This window comes from Sinocyclocheilus grahami, unplaced genomic scaffold, assembly GCF_001515645.1.
Source record: "Sinocyclocheilus grahami isolate Dianchi unplaced genomic scaffold, SAMN03320097.WGS_v1.1 scaffold289.1, whole genome shotgun sequence".
NCBI classification, from domain to species: domain Eukaryota; kingdom Metazoa; phylum Chordata; class Actinopteri; order Cypriniformes; family Cyprinidae; genus Sinocyclocheilus; species Sinocyclocheilus grahami.
The window spans coordinates 1,680,716-1,686,311 of record NW_015505468.1 but is presented as its reverse complement, the minus strand read 5'-3'; positions in this window follow the sequence as shown (position 1 = coordinate 1,686,311).

The window sequence follows — 5,596 nt, the reverse complement described above, 5'->3', positions numbered from 1 at the left end:
CTTAAAAGGTTTCATTAACTGGAAAATATGTAGTTGCTTTTTTACCGTGTATCTTCGCACAAATTTACACATATACATATATACACTTTTCAGATATGTGGATGTTTTAATAAACATGAATTTTTAAATTATGGTTTATTTGTGCTCTCTGTTATGCCAGGATAATTAGTTAACAAAACGCCTTTGTCGTGTTAACTTGTGTTGAAGTGTATTTAACTCATAACCATGTAAACTTTTTAGGTAATTGTTATAACAAGCTATATGTAGTCGAGTAAACTTAAATTTGAAAGTTTCCTTAATGCTCTTGATTGCTTGAATAAGTTGATACAATATTTAAAACAAAGTTATGACAACAAAACAACATCAAGTTAAAAAATAATTTTTAATTCTTAGAAGAAAATATTAGTTGAAACAACAAAATCTTTGTAATAACTGAAATTCTTCGTTTCAATGAATTCAAAATTTAAGGCAACCAGGTTACTTACTTTTTTTAGTTAAACCAACAAATCATTTTTTACATATATACACAGTACACACATATATATTACATTAACACAAACATTTATTTTTGATCGACAATTTGATTGATTTATGAGGATCAGAATCTGTCCATGATTATGAATCAGTTCTACACTGATTCAACATTTCATTTGCATCATTTCTCAGAAATTATGAAAGTTTTAGCATATTTAAAAAAAAATGTACTATGTATTTTTTATATTGGTGCATAATATATACATGAATAATATTACATATTTTAATTATTTGAACTAGATTTTATTGTATTTTACTTCTTTCTATAAAAAAAGGTAGAACTTATTTTGCTTTAATAGTTTTTTCGTTGAACTGATGATGAAATACAATCACCCTTCTAAGCCTTTTTAGAGTAAAGACATAAATATCAAGATTTATTTTGGCTATATCCCCCAGATTTCATTCTGCAGATTCCTAATTGTGTGTTGTGTGACACTTTGAATAACAATGAGCAATAGGAACTCTGGTTTTATGTATATCACCTGCACTAAAGCAATAAAGGCAAGAACAAACGTGTTTAATTAGAGAAAAAAGCTCATCTTAGTCTCAGTCTGTAATTTGTAGCAATATCTGCGTAGACATGTTTAAATAACGTGTCTGAGGACAAAAGCTAGTCTGTAGTTCCACAGAGTTACTGATTATCCTGTCAGATAAACAGATTCTCTTCTAGATTCTCTGCACATGAACGTTAACATTTTCAAAATCCTTTCGATTCTGCACTATATATGCCACATAACAGATACTAAAAATATGATGTGGTTAGATATTAAAAATGTTTTAAATGAGAAAAATGCTAAATAGTCTCAGTCTGATAGTTTGGACCTCATTGTATTTGTGTGTTTGTCTTTGCTGCCAATGGAACTATACTACCATTTCGATCTACGAGGTGGTCTTCTCGTGTTATTTTTGGTTGGTTTTGGATTGAGTTTTGATAGCCAGAGTTGCATAACCCACATCAGATCACACTACTGCATGTCAGTTTTACACAAGGACCTTCTAAAATGTTCACTATACATTTGGGTCAGTGTTGGGGGTTACGCACTGCAAGTAACGTGAGTTACGTAATCAGATTACGTTTTTCAAGTAACTAGCCTTGAGGCTTATTCATTTCACTTTTGGTGTGAAAAGGCTTTTATATTTGCCAAAAATATAACTTTTTTTATTTTAAAAACAAACAAGCAAGCCCTGTCCAGATTTAAAAAGTAACGTAAAAGTAACGTAACGCATACTTTCCATAAAAAGTAACTAAGTAACGTAATTAGTAATGCATTACTTTTAAAAGTAACTTTCCCCAACACTGATTTGGGTTTCAACATGACTGTATTTATAGATATATTTTCTTTCAGCTTAACATTTACAACATAAAGGGTGCCCACACTTTATGACCTCAGAATCTCCACTTCTACGTGACTTTTCCTGTCGTACAGTCATGATTACTGGATGCTGTATTTTTAAAACAAAATGTTTATCTGGGTTAAATGTCATAGAGTTTGCATTCACAGGGACTACTATATGAAACATGAACAAAGTTCTGTGTAAATCGTAGTTTCATTCTTACATAAATAGTTTCATTGAACTAAATGCAAGAATTTATGCAAGAACGGTTTAATGCACATCTGCTTTGCTCATGTTTCATGAATGAGGCTCGCAGAGTGCAATATTCATCAGAAACCCTTAATATTTAAAAGTGAAAGAGAAAGATACTGCATCCAAATAATAACTCACACACCTCAACTGATTATATTCTTGTAAAAAACACTACACTAAGACAATGGTATTTTATTGTATGAACTGACTAGAGACCTCTCACTCAATCAAATGCCGCTATAACTGAAAGACAAGCAGGAATGCGATCAAACAGCGTCGAATCACGAGCAAAATTACTCTGTTTTTAAAAATAATTTCTTTCAATAATTTTCTGGGCGCAATCGCCTACGGCGTTTTAAACAAAACACATACATTTTTTATTTGCTTTAAATAAATAATCAACAATAAATAACAAAGTGATAATGCCCCGGACGTGTTTTGTTGATGTACGACCACTGGGGCAAGTTCAAGCTCAAACCGGTGTGCACCATTTTGCTACGGTTTCCGGTTTGAACGACATGTTTCCTGGAAACGGTGTGCAACGGGGGTTTGAGATGCGTTTTCTCTTGTTTGGTGGGTGTGTCAAACATGTCAGCCCAATCAGCAGCAACATGTATGTAAACCACGCGGTATTAAAGAGACAGATCGCACAATGTAATTAACATCCAAATAAATTCACAAGAGCAAGTATATTGTTTGCACATGTTTATTTACATTAAAGGCAAAATAACTGAAATAATAAGGGCACAAGTATAGATCTGGAACTTTTTTAAGTCTGTCTAAATATAATTTAATAATGTCTTCTGGCCCATATCCTTTCTTTAGGAAAGTGTGCTAAATACTGATTAATGTAACATAAAAATACTATACATATTTATATATTTTTCTATTGTTATTATGGAGTGACACTTTAATAAACTTTTCTATACCCCTCTGATTATATAATGTTAAATATTACTATAACATAGCACAACAACAGGGATCAGCAATAATGATAAGCCTAATACTCACAATAAAAATAATACGGTCATATAGATCATAACACAGTCTCGGATGTAAGAAGTGGATTATCCTTCACCTGAAATGTTTGTATTTTCATCCTGAAATGCGAGGCAAATGTTGGATCACAATAATTAGGAACCACAGTTTCCACAAATCCCTTCATTTGATTGGGATGTTCTCCTTTATTCAGGAGGGCAAGGGCAGTGACTGTAACATCGAGCGTATTTTGCAGTATTAAACACGTATTTATACCAATTTCATCAGCCTCCGAAAATTCTTCAAAAAGAGCACAAAGAATGGCCTTCTCAGCTGCCATAGTTGCAACTCTTGCGTCATCAGAACAGGGTGTTCAACGCACCACCGTTTCCGTTTAAAACACGTTTTGCACCGTTTTTGTCGGGGCTGAACGCAGCACTGATCTCTATGAGTGTGTATGACCGATAAACTCTGACAGCCTGCTGTTGCTAAGGTTACTTCAGGCGAAAGCGACTTCTGGTCTGTTTAGCGCACTCTGAATCTAAATTTTTGTAGTTACTGAAATGTTTTAGAACGCGACTAAAATGTGCATTTAAACTTACATGTAAAAAGAATACACTATATACACGTTTAAGACCCCCGACCTTTAGTTTTGACTTTCTTTTAAACCTTAATGAGTGGAGTCAGACCCCCATAATTCGCAACCTGCATTCTCTCTAAATATTTGTTACACAAACCTAAATCATCCACAATAGAATGATAATCAAAACATAGATGGAGTCGATCAGCACCCCAAAGCTTGATGATCATTATTACCTCTTCATGGGTTGACATTTTATTCCATAACGTTACACAGTTTTGATGCTGTTTTATGTCTGATGATCGTGTTAGAATACATGTGGAAGCATCTGTTGTTTCGGTTTCTTCTTCACTTGTGTTTTTTTAGTGGAAATTCTGTACAGAAGATGTGTACTAGCGCTCCCTACCATATAACAATGAAAACACGGATTCTCGGCGCACAAGTATAGCTCAAATATATTTAGATTTTTTCTAAGTATAAGTCAAGCATACTTAAATGTCATTTTAAGTATATTTCTGAGATGTACATACAAAGTAGACAAAGTATACTTTCCTATTACTCAAAACAGATTTGTTCATGAAGAATCACTTCGCGACATCAGTGATGGGTGACATTCGACTACGGCAATGTTAAACCCACTTAGTATCTTACTTATTACCACAATAAATGACCCCCATTAAACAGCATGTAGATGTAGAAAACACTCACCAGACATGCTCAGCCTGAGGATTTTAATCACCGTGTCCCCGTGCACATGGACTTCATAAAGAGCTTGTGTTTGCAGGGCAAAGAAAAGCAACCGGACACGAGAAGAATACCAGAGAGGCTCAGAGTGTTCATCTGTAGGATACTGGAGATTTAACTTCCCACTGTGTCTTTTCGTGTTGAATCTCTCTGAAATAGTGCTTAGTGAGAAAGTCTTTCTGAACTGCTTCTGATGAAACTCAAAGTTTATTATTTGACATCAAATTGATGTGGATTTATTGCACAACTGAAATTTGCTAAAAGTTTATTCTGTAAACCTTAATAAAAAATAATGTAATAATAATATTGAATATATACATTTAAATAGTAAAATTAAATATAAACAAAACAATATAATTTAAATAAAATATGCATTTAAATAATATGTATATATACACACACACACACAAGACCAGTGAGACAACTAGCCCTGGTCTTTCTTACTAGGTGCATCACCTTTTGTCATAAATGAAAGTATTATGACACTATGCAGTTTATCCTTGCATATTGCATACTGTTTCAAAAATGAGTAGACATTATATATACATTATGCAGCATGTACTGTGCAGTATGAAGTAGTTGTAACGATTAGTCAGAGGCGTGCGGATCCATTTGCAGCTTTTATTAGAATAACAGGCAGAGTAAAACAGGCAGTATTCAGTCAACAGCGTCACGTACAGCAGGGGTAATCCAAGAGAATAAACAGTGGCAGAACGAGGGTCGGGGCAGGCGGCAGAGAATCACACTAGTAAGAACAGTCCGAGGTAATACACAAGAGACGACAAGATAGGGGATAAACGCTCAGAAATGTAGCCGGGGCAATACAAGACTTCGCAAACATAGAGAGTCTGGGAGCTGCTTAAATAGGGAAGCTAAGGGGGAACACCTGTGCCGTAATCAGTCCCAGGTACGGGGTGTCAGGGAAATGTAGTCCATGAACGTTAGTACTCGGGAGAGGGTGCCCTCCGGAGGCCGTCGGAGAGAGCCACAGAGGCCCAAATCGTGACAGAGCCCCCCCCTGCGAGCGGCTCCTGAAGCGAGGAGGAGAACGACGCCGAGGACTTCCACGGTAGTGAGGGGCTGGTTTGCAAGGATGGGTTCTATGAAATTCAGTAGTGAGTGAAGGGTCCAGGATATCCTGAGAATTAACCCACGATCTCTCCTCAGGACCAT